Here is a 12,346-nt window from a genome sequence, read left to right as displayed (position 1 = left end):
AAGCATGCATGAAGAGCCTGAACAGGGACTTGAACCCTGGACCCTCAGATTAAAAGTCTGATGCTCTACCGACTGAGCTATCCAGGCTCTGCTTGGAAACCTAAGCAATCTTATTAGGAGCAACATGTGCATTACAAACATGCACAGGACAATTGAAGGGTTTTTCCTATGTATGACTCCTCATGTGTCCCTTTATTATGCTTTCTAGTCCACATCCTTTTGACCACAAACGGTGCAACTGAAGGGTTGCACCATTATTCTGACGATTGGCCTACCGTTGATTGAGCTTCTGATGCAGTTGCACTTAAGGGGAATTAGCTCAGATGGTAGAGTGCTCGCTTAGCATGCGAGAGGCGGTGGGATCGATACCCACATTCTCCAAGTTGTCATTTACCATGGCAATGCCTTGTCTCAATTTAATTCAAAATAGCCTTTCACAAACATTGAGTCCTACAAATTATGCTAGATTAGATAGATTATTTCCAATTTGTACTAATATTGTGTCATTTTAAGGTCACAAGTAATGTAAAGCTGTGGTTTGTTGCAATACAATGGATTTTTTTGTTCAAAGGTAAGATTTCACTTAATATTTTCTGGTGGAACATGTAGGCTTATTACCTCAGATTCTAGAGCGCTCACTTTGCATGCGAGAGGTGGTGGGACCGATGTCTGCATTCTCCAAAGCAGAATGTTCTATGCAAAAGTCTGGTTTCTCTTTTCAGTGGAGTCAGTCAAGCACTGGGTAACTATGCAAAGATAAAGGCATTAGGCAGCAAATCTTAAATGATAAGCATTGTATTCAAGCAGGGACTAATGTTATTTCTGCCAGTTGACCCATTTTTGCAGTACATCAGGTCAACTTGTGGCTCCAACATTTTCACTGCAAGCATGCATGGAAGAGCCTGGACAGGGACTTGAACCCTGGACCCTCAGATTAAAAGGCTGATGCTCTACCAACTGAGCTATCCAGGCTCTGCTTGGAAACCCAAGCAATCTTATTAGGAGCCACATGTGCATTACAAACATGCACAGGACAATTGAAGGGTTTTTCCTATGTATGACTCCTCATGTGTCCCTTTATTATACTTTCTAGTCCACATCCTTTTGACCACAAACGGTGCAACTGAAGGGTCGCACCATTATTCTGACGATTGGCCTACCGTTGATTGAGCTTCTGATACACTTGCACTTAAGGGGAATTAGCTCAGATGGTAGAGTGCTCGCTTAGCATGCGAGAGGCGGTGGGATTGATACCCACATTCTCCAAGTTGTCATTTACCATGGCAATGCCTTGTCTCAATTTAATTCAAAATAGCCTTTCACAAACATTGAGTCCTACAAATTATGCTAGATTAGATAGATTATTTCCAATTTGTACTAATATTGTGTCATTTTAAGGTCACAAGTAATGTAAAGCTGTGGTTTGTTGCAATACAATGGATTTTTTTGTTCAAAGGTAAGATTTCACTTAACATTTTCTGGTGGAACATGTAGGCTTATTACCTCAGATTCTAGAGCGCTCACTTTGCATGCGAGAGGTGGTGGGACCGATGTCTGCATTCTCCAAACCAGAATGTTCTATGCAAAAGTCTGGTTTCTCTTTTCAGTGGAGTCAGTCAAGCACTGGGTAACTATGCAAAGATATAGGCATTAGGCAGCTTTACTCAAAGGCAGCAAATCTTAAATGATAAGCATTGTATTCAACCAGGGACTAATGTTATTTCTGCCAGTTGACCCATTTTTGCAGTACATCAGGTCAACTTGTGGCTCCAACATTTTCACTGCAAGCATGCATGGAAGAGCCTGAACAGGGACTTGAACCCTGGACCCTCAGATTAAAAGTCTGATGCTCTACCGACTGAGCTATCCAGGCTCTGCTTGGAAACCCAAGCAATCTTATTAGGAGCAACATGTGCATTACAAACATGCACAGGACAATTGAAGGGTTTTTCCTATGTATGACTCCTCATGTGTCCCTTTATTATGCTTTCTAGTCCACATCCTTTTGACCACAAACGGTGCAACTGAAGGGTCGCACCATTATTCTGACGATTGGCCTACCGTTGATTGAGCTTCTGATGCAGTTGCACTTAAGGGGAATTAGCTCAGATGGTAGAGTGCTCGCTTAGCATGCGAGAGGCGGTGGGATCGATACCCACATTCTCCAAGTTGTCATTTACCATGGCAATGCCTTGTCTCAATTTAATTCAAAATAGCCTTTCACAAACATTGAGTCCTACAAATTATGCTAGATTAGATAGATTATTTCCAATTTGTACTAATATTGTGTCATTTTAAGGTCACAAGTAATGTAAAGCTGTGGTTTGTTGCAATACAATGGATTTTTTTGTTCAAAGGTAAGATTCCACTTAACATTTTCTGGTGGAACATGTAGGCTTATTACCTCAGATTCTAGAGCGCTCACTTTGCATGCAAGAGGTGGTGGGACCGATGTCTGCATTCTCCAAACCAGAATGTTCTATGCAAAAGTCTGGTTTCTCTTTTCAGTGGAGTCAGTCAAGCACTGGGTAACTATGCAAAGATATAGGCATTAGGCAGCAAATCTTAAATGATAAGCATTGTATTCAAGCAGGGACTAATGTTATTTCTGCCAGTTGACCCATTTTTGCAGTACATCAGGTCAACTTGTGGCTCCAACATTTTCACTGCAAGCATGCATGAAGAGCCTGAACAGGGACTTGAACCCTGGACCCTCAGATTAAAAGTCTGATGCTGTACCGACTGAGCTATCCAGGCTCTGCTTGGAAACCCAAGCAATCTTATTAGGAGCAACATGTGCATTACAAACATGCACAGGACAATTGAAGGGTTTTTCCTATGTATGACTCCTCATGTGTCCCTTTATTATGCTTTCTAGTCCACATCCTTTTGACCACAAACGGTGCAACTGAAGGGTCGCACCATTATTCTGACGATTGGCCTACCGTTGATTGAGCTTCTGATACACTTGCACTTAAGGGGAATTAGCTCAGATGGTAGAGTGCTCGCTTAGCATGCGAGAGGCGGTGGGATCGATACCCACATTCTCCAAGTTGTCATTTACCATGGCAATGCCTTGTCTCAATTTAATTCAAAATAGCCTTTCACAAACATTGAGTCCTACAAATTATGCTAGATTAGATAGATTATTTCCAATTTGTACTAATATTGTGTCATTTTAAGGTCACAAGTAATGTAGAGCTGTGGTTTGTTGCAATACAATGGATTTTTTTGTTCAAAGGTAAGATTCCACTTAACATTTTCTGGTGGAACATGTAGGCTTATTACCTCAGATTCTAGAGCGCTCACTTTGCATGCGAGAGGTGGTGGGACCGATGTCTGCATTCTCCAAACCAGAATGTTCTATGCAAAAGTCTGGTTTCTCTTTTCAGTGGAGTCAGTCAAGCACTGGGTAACTATGCAAAGATATAGGCATTAGGCAGCAAATCTTAAATGATAAGCATTGTATTCAAGCAGGGACTAATGTTATTTCTGCCAGTTGACCCATTTTTGCAGTACATCAGGTCAACTTGTGGCTCCAACATTTTCACTGCAAGCATGCATGAAGAGCCTGAACAGGGACTTGAACCCTGGACCCTCAGATTAAAAGTCTGATGCTCTACCGACTGAGCTATCCAGGCTCTGCTTGGAAACCTAAGCAATCTTATTAGGAGCAACATGTGCATTACAAACATGCACAGGACAATTGAAGGGTTTTTCCTATGTATGACTCCTCATGTGTCCCTTTATTATGCTTTCTAGTCCACATCCTTTTGACCACAAACGGTGCAACTGAAGGGTTGCACCATTATTCTGACGATTGGCCTACCGTTGATTGAGCTTCTGATGCAGTTGCACTTAAGGGGAATTAGCTCAGATGGTAGAGTGCTCGCTTAGCATGCGAGAGGCGGTGGGATCGATACCCACATTCTCCAAGTTGTCATTTACCATGGCAATGCCTTGTCTCAATTTAATTCAAAATAGCCTTTCACAAACATTGAGTCCTACAAATTATGCTAGATTAGATAGATTATTTCCAATTTGTACTAATATTGTGTCATTTTAAGGTCACAAGTAATGTAAAGCTGTGGTTTGTTGCAATACAATGGATTTTTTTGTTCAAAGGTAAGATTTCACTTAATATTTTCTGGTGGAACATGTAGGCTTATTACCTCAGATTCTAGAGCGCTCACTTTGCATGCGAGAGGTGGTGGGACCGATGTCTGCATTCTCCAAAGCAGAATGTTCTATGCAAAAGTCTGGTTTCTCTTTTCAGTGGAGTCAGTCAAGCACTGGGTAACTATGCAAAGATAAAGGCATTAGGCAGCAAATCTTAAATGATAAGCATTGTATTCAAGCAGGGACTAATGTTATTTCTGCCAGTTGACCCATTTTTGCAGTACATCAGGTCAACTTGTGGCTCCAACATTTTCACTGCAAGCATGCATGGAAGAGCCTGGACAGGGACTTGAACCCTGGACCCTCAGATTAAAAGGCTGATGCTCTACCAACTGAGCTATCCAGGCTCTGCTTGGAAACCCAAGCAATCTTATTAGGAGCCACATGTGCATTACAAACATGCACAGGACAATTGAAGGGTTTTTCCTATGTATGACTCCTCATGTGTCCCTTTATTATACTTTCTAGTCCACATCCTTTTGACCACAAACGGTGCAACTGAAGGGTCGCACCATTATTCTGACGATTGGCCTACCGTTGATTGAGCTTCTGATACACTTGCACTTAAGGGGAATTAGCTCAGATGGTAGAGTGCTCGCTTAGCATGCGAGAGGCGGTGGGATTGATACCCACATTCTCCAAGTTGTCATTTACCATGGCAATGCCTTGTCTCAATTTAATTCAAAATAGCCTTTCACAAACATTGAGTCCTACAAATTATGCTAGATTAGATAGATTATTTCCAATTTGTACTAATATTGTGTCATTTTAAGGTCACAAGTAATGTAAAGCTGTGGTTTGTTGCAATACAATGGATTTTTTTGTTCAAAGGTAAGATTCCACTTAACATTTTCTGGTGGAACATGTAGGCTTATTACCTCAGATTCTAGAGCGCTCACTTTGCATGCGAGAGGTGGTGGTTCTGATGTCTGCATTCTCCAAACCAGAATGTTCTATGCAAAAGTCTGGTTTCTCTTTTCAGTGGAGTCAGTCAAGCACTGGGTAACTATGCAAAGATATAGGCATTAGGCAGCTTTACTCAAAGGCAGCAAATTTAAATGATAAGCATTGTATTCAAGCAGGGACTAATGTTATTTCTACCAGTTGACCCATTTTTGCAGTACATCAGGTCAACTTGTGGCTACAACATTTTCACTGCAAGCATGCATGGAAGAGCCTGAACAGGGACTTGAACCCTGGACCCTCAGATTAAAAGTCTGATGCTCTACCTACTGAGCTATCCAGGCTCTGCTTGGAAACCCAAGCAATCTTATTAGGAGCCACATGTGTATTACAAACATGCACAGGACAATTGAAGGGTTTTTCCTATGTATGACTCCTCATGTGTCCCTTTATTATGCTTTCTAGTCCACATCCTTTTGACCACAAACGGTGCAACTGAAGGGCCGCACCATTATTCTGACGATTGGCCTACCGTTGATTGAGCTTCTGATACACTTTCACTTAAGGGGAATTAGCTCAGATGGTAGAGTGCTCGCTTAGCATGCGAGAGGCGGTGGGATCGATACCCACATTCTCCAAGTTGTCATTTACCATGGCAATGCCTTGTCTCAATTTAATTCAAAATAGCCTTTCACAAACATTGAGTCCTACAAATTATGCTAGATTAGATAGATTATTTCCAATTTGTACTAATATTGTGTCATTTTAAGGTCACAAGTAATGTAAAGCTGTGGTTTGTTGCAATACAATGGATTTTTTTGTTCAAAGGTAAGATTCCACTTAACATTTTCTGGTGGAACATGTAGGCTTATTACCTCAGATTCTAGAGCGCTCACTTTGCATGCGAGAGGTGGTGGTTCTGATGTCTGCATTCTCCAAACCAGAATGTTCTATGCAAAAGTCTGGTTTCTCTTTTCAGTGGAGTCAGTCAAGCACTGGGTAACTATGCAAAGATATAGGCATTAGGCAGCTTTACTCAAAGGCAGCAAATTTAAATGATAAGCATTGTATTCAAGCAGGGACTAATGTTATTTCTGCCAGTTGACCCATTTTTGCAGTACATCAGGTCAACTTGTGGCTCCAACATTTTCACTGCAAGCATGCATGAAGAGCCTGAACAGGGACTTGAACCCTGGACCCTCAGATTAAAAGTCTGATGCTCTACCGACTGAGCTATCCAGGCTCTGCTTGGAAACCCAAGCAATCTTATTAGGAGCCACATGTGCATTACAAACATGCACAGGACAATTGAAGGGTTTTTCCTATGTATGACTCCTCATGTGTCCCTTTATTATGCTTTCTAGTCCACATCCTTTTGACCACAAACGGTGCAACTGAAGGGTCGCACCATTATTCTGACGATTGGCCTACCGTTGATTGAGCTTCTGATACACTTGCACTTAAGGGGAATTAGCTCAGATGGTAGAGTGCTCGCTTAGCATGCGAGAGGCGGTGGGATAGATACCCACATTCTCCAAGTTGTCATTTACCATGGCAATGCCTTGTCTCAATTTAATTCAAAATAGCCTTTCACAAACATTGAGTCCTACAAATTATGCTAGATTAGATAGATTATTTCCAATTTGTACTAATATTGTGTCATTTTAAGGTCACAAGTAATGTAAAGCTGTGGTTTGTTGCAATACAATGGATTTTTTTGTTCAAAGGTAAGATTCCACTTAACATTTTCTGGTGGAACATGTAGGCTTATTACCTCAGATTCTAGAGCGCTCACTTTGCATGCGAGAGGTGGTGGTTCTGATGTCTGCCTTCTCCAAACCAGAATGTTCTATGCAAAAGTCTGGTTTCTCTTTTCAGTGGAGTCAGTCAAGCACTGGGTAACTATGCAAAGATATAGGCATTAGGCAGCTTTACTCGAAGGCAGCAAATTTAAATGATAAGCATTGTATTCAAGCAGGGACTAATGTTATTTCAGCCAGTTGACCCATTTTTGCAGTACATCAGGTCAACTTGTGGCTCCAACATTTTCACTGCAAGCATGCATGGAAGAGCCTGAACAGGGACTTGAACCCTGGACCCTCAGATTAAAAGTCTGATGCTCTACCGACTGAGCTATCCAGGCTCTGCTTGGAAACCCAAGCAATCTTATTAGGAGCCACATGTGCATTACAAACATGCACAGGACAATTGAAGGGTTTTTCCTATGTATGACTCCTCATGTGTCCCTTTATTATGCTTTCTAGTCCACATCCTTTTGACCACAAACGGTGCAACTGAAGGGTCGCACCATTATTCTGACGATTGGCCTACCGTTGATTGAGCTTCTGATGCAGTTGCACTTAAGGGGAATTAGCTCAGATGGTAGAGTGCTCGCTTAGCATGCGAGAGGCGGTGGGATCCATACCCACATTCTCCAAGTTGTCATTTACCATGGCAATGCCTTGTCTCAATTTAATTAAAAATACCCTTTCACAAACATTGAGTCCTACAAATTATGCTAGATTAGATAGATTATTTCCAATTTGTACTAATATTGTGTCATTTTAAGGTCACAAGTAATGTAAAGCTGTGGTTTGTTGCAATACAATGGATTTTTTTGTTCAAAGGTAAGATTCCACTTAACCTTTTCTGGTGGAACATGTAGGCTTATTACCTCAGATTCTAGAGCGCTCACTTTGCATGCGAGAGGTGGTGGGACTGATGTCTGCATTCTCCAAACCAGAATGTTCTATGCAAAAGTCTGGTTTCTCTTTTCAGTGGAGTCAGTCAAGCACTGGGTAACTATGCAAAGATATAGGCATTAGGCAGCTTTACTCAAAGGCAGCAAATTTAAATGATAAGCATTGTATTCAACCAGGGACTAATGTCATTTCTGCCAGTTGACCCATTTTTGCAGTACATCAGGTCAACTTGTGGCTCGAACATTTTCACTGCAAGCATGCATGGAAGAGCCTGAACAGGGACTTGAACCCTGGACCCTCAGATTAAAAGTCTGATGCTCTACCGACTGAGCTATCCAGGCTCTGCTTGGAAACCCAAGCAATCTTATTAGGAGCCACATGTGTATTACAAACATGCACAGGACAATTGAAGGGTTTTTCGTATGTATGACTCCTCATGTGTCCCTTTATTATGCTTTCTAGTCCACATCCTTTTGACCACAAACGGTGCAACTGAAGGGTCGCACCATTATTCTGACGATTGGCCTACCGTTGATTGAGCTTCTGATACACTTGCACTTAAGGGGAATTAGCTCAGATGGTAGAGTGCTCGCTTAGCATGCGAGAGGCAGTGGGATCGATACCCACATTCTCCAAGTTGTCATTTACCATGGCAATGCCTTGTCTCAATTTAATTCAAAATAGCCTTTCACAAACATTGAGTCCTACAAATGATGCTAGATTAGATAGATTATTTCCAATTTGTACTAATATTGTGTCATTTTAAGGTCACAAGTAATGTAAAGCTGTGGTTTGTTGCAATACAATGGATTTTTTTGTTCAAAGGTAAGATTCCACTTAACATTTTCTGGTGGAACATGTAGGCTTATTACCTCAGATTCTAGAGCGCTCACTTTGCATGCGAGAGGTGGTGGTTCTGATGTCTGCATTCTCCAAACCAGAATGTTCTATGCAAAAGTCTGGTTTCTCTTTTCAGTGGAGTCAGTCAAGCACTGGGTAACTATGCAAAGATATAGGCATTAGGCAGCTTTACTCGAAGGCAGCGAATTTAAATGATAAGCATTGTATTCAAGCAGGGACTAATGTTATTTCTGCCAGTTGACCCATTTTTGCAGTACATCAGGTCAACTTGTGGCTCCAACATTTTCACTGCAAGCATGCATGGAAGAGCCTGAACAGGGACTTGAACCCTGGACCCTCAGATTAAAAGTCTGATGCTCTACCGACTGAGCTATCCAGGCTCTGCTTGGAAACCCAAGCAATCTTATTAGGAGCCACATGTGCATTACAAACATGCACAGGACAATTGAAGGGTTTTTCCTATGTATGACTCCTCATGTGTCCCTTTATTATGCTTTCTAGTCCACATCCTTTTGACCACAAACGGTGCAACTGAAGGGTCGCACCATTATTCTGACGATTGGCCTACCGTTGATTGAGCTTCTGATACACTTGCACTTAAGGGGAATTAGCTCAGATGGTAGAGTGCTCGCTTAGCATGCGAGAGGCGGTGGGATAGATACCCACATTCTCCAAGTTGTCATTTACCATGGCAATGCCTTGTCTCAATTTAATTCAAAATAGCCTTTCACAAACATTGAGTCCTACAAATTATGCTAGATTAGATAGATTATTTCCAATTTGTACTAATATTGTGTCATTTTAAGGTCACAAGTAATGTAAAGCTGTGGTTTGTTGCAATACAATGGATTTTTTTGTTCAAAGGTAAGATTTCACTTAACATTTTCTGGTGGAACATGTAGGCTTATTACCTCAGATTCTAGAGCGCTCACTTTGCATGCGAGAGGTGGTGGGACCGATGTCTGCATTCTCCAAACCAGAATGTTCTATGCAAAAGTCTGGTTTCTCTTTTCAGTGGAGTCAGTCAAGCACTGGGTAACTATGCAAAGATAAAGGCATTAGGCAGCAAATCTTAAATGATAAGCATTGTATTCAAGCAGGGACTAATGTTATTTCTGCCAGTTGACCCATTTTTGCAGTACATCAGGTCAACTTGTGGCTCCAACATTTTCACTGCAAGCATGCATGAAGAGCCTGAACAGGGACTTGAACCCTGGACCCTCAGATTAAAAGTCTGATGCTCTACCGACTGAGCTATCCAGGCTCTGCTTGGAAACCCAAGCAATCTTATTAGGAGCCACATGTGCATTACAAACATGCACAGGACAATTGAAGGGTTTTTCCTATGTATGACTCCTCATGTGTCCCTTTATTATGCTTTCTAGTCCACATCCTTTTGACCACAAACGGTGCAACTGCAGGGTCGCACCATTATTCTGACGATTGGCCTACCGTTGATTGAGCTTCTGATACACTTGCACTTAAGGGGAATTAGCTCAGATGGTAGAGTGCTCGCTTAGTATGCTGAGAGGCGGTGGGATAGATACCCACATTCTCCAAGTTGTCATTTACCATGGCAATGCCTTGTCTCAATTTAATTCAAAATAGCCTTTCACAAACATTGAGTCCTACAAATTATGCTAGATTAGATAGATTATTTCCAATTTGTACTAATATTGTGTCATTTTAAGGTCACAAGTAATGTAAAGCTGTGGTTTGTTGCAATACAATGGATTTTTTTGTTCAAAGGTAAGATTCCACTTAACATTTTCTGGTGGAACATGTAGGCTTATTACCTCAGATTCTAGAGCGCTCACTTTGCATGCGAGAGGTGGTGGTTCTGATGTCTGCCTTCTCCAAACCAGAATGTTCTATGCAAAAGTCTGGTTTCTCTTTTCAGTGGAGTCAGTCAAGCACTGGGTAACTATGCAAAGATATAGGCATTAGGCAGCTTTACTCGAAGGCAGCAAATTTAAATGATAAGCATTGTATTCAAGCAGGGACTAATGTTATTTCTGCCAGTTGACCCATTTTTGCAGTACATCAGGTCAACTTGTGGCTCCAACATTTTCACTGCAAGCATGCATGGAAGAGCCTGAACAGGGACTTGAACCCTGGACCCTCAGATTAAAAGTCTGATGCTCTACCGACTGAGCTATCCAGGCTCTGCTTGGAAACCCAAGCAATCTTATTAGGAGCCACATGTGCATTACAAACATGCACAGGACAATTGAAGGGTTTTTCCTATGTATGACTCCTCATGTGTCCCTTTATTATGCTTTCTAGTCCACATCCTTTTGACCACAAACGGTGCAACTGAAGGGTCGCACCATTATTCTGACGATTGGCCTACCGTTGATTGAGCTTCTGATACACTTGCACTTAAGGGGAATTAGCTCAGATGGTAGAGTGCTCGCTTAGCATGCGAGAGGCAGTGGGATCGATACCCACATTCTCCAAGTTGTCATTTACCATGGCAATGCCTTGTCTCAATTTAATTCAAAATAGCCTTTCACAAACATTGAGTCCTACAAATGATGCTAGATTAGATAGATTATTTCCAATTTGTACTAATATTGTGTCATTTTAAGGTCACAAGTAATGTAAAGCTGTGGTTTGTTGCAATACAATGGATTTTTTTGTTCAAAGGTAAGATTCCACTTAACATTTTCTGGTGGAACATGTAGGCTTATTACCTCAGATTCTAGAGCGCTCACTTTGCATGCGAGAGGTGGTGGTTCTGATGTCTGCCTTCTCCAAACCAGAATGTTCTATGCAAAAGTCTGGTTTCTCTTTTCAGTGGAGTCAGTCAAGCACTGGGTAACTATGCAAAGATATAGGCATTAGGCAGCTTTACTCGAAGGCAGCAAATTTAAATGATAAGCATTGTATTCAAGCAGGGACTAATGTTATTTCTGCCAGTTGACCCATTTTTGCAGTACATCAGGTCAACTTGTGGCTCCAACATTTTCACTGCAAGCATGCATGGAAGAGCCTGAACAGGGACTTGAACCCTGGACCCTCAGATTAAAAGTCTGATGCTCTACCGACTGAGCTATCCAGGCTCTGCTTGGAAACCCAAGCAATCTTATTAGGAGCCACATGTGCATTACAAACATGCACAGGACAATTGAAGGGTTTTTCCTATGTATGACTCCTCATGTGTCCCTTTATTATGCTTTCTAGTCCACATCCTTTTGACCACAAACGGTGCAACTGAAGGGTCGCACCATTATTCTGACGATTGGCCTACCGTTGATTGAGCTTCTGATACACTTGCACTTAAGGGGAATTAGCTCAGATGGTAGAGTGCTCGCTTAGCATGCGAGAGGCAGTGGGATCGATACCCACATTCTCCAAGTTGTCATTTACCATGGCAATGCCTTGTCTCAATTTAATTCAAAATAGCCTTTCACAAACATTGAGTCCTACAAATGATGCTAGATTAGATAGATTATTTCCAATTTGTACTAATATTGTGTCATTTTAAGGTCACAAGTAATGTAAAGCTGTGGTTTGTTGCAATACAATGGATTTTTTTGTTCAAAGGTAAGATTCCACTTAACATTTTCTGGTGGAACATGTAGGCTTATTACCTCAGATTCTAGAGCGCTCACTTTGCATGCGAGAGGTGGTGGTTCTGATGTCTGCATTCTCCAAACCAGAATGTTCTATGCAAAAGTCTGGTTTCTCTTTTCAGT

This window comes from Protomyctophum bolini, assembly GCF_963924005.1.
Source record: "Protomyctophum bolini genome assembly, chromosome: 17".
In the NCBI taxonomy this organism is placed as follows: domain Eukaryota; kingdom Metazoa; phylum Chordata; class Actinopteri; order Myctophiformes; family Myctophidae; genus Protomyctophum; species Protomyctophum bolini.
The sequence above is the reverse complement of the archived record's forward strand: the minus strand, read 5'-3'. Positions refer to the sequence as shown.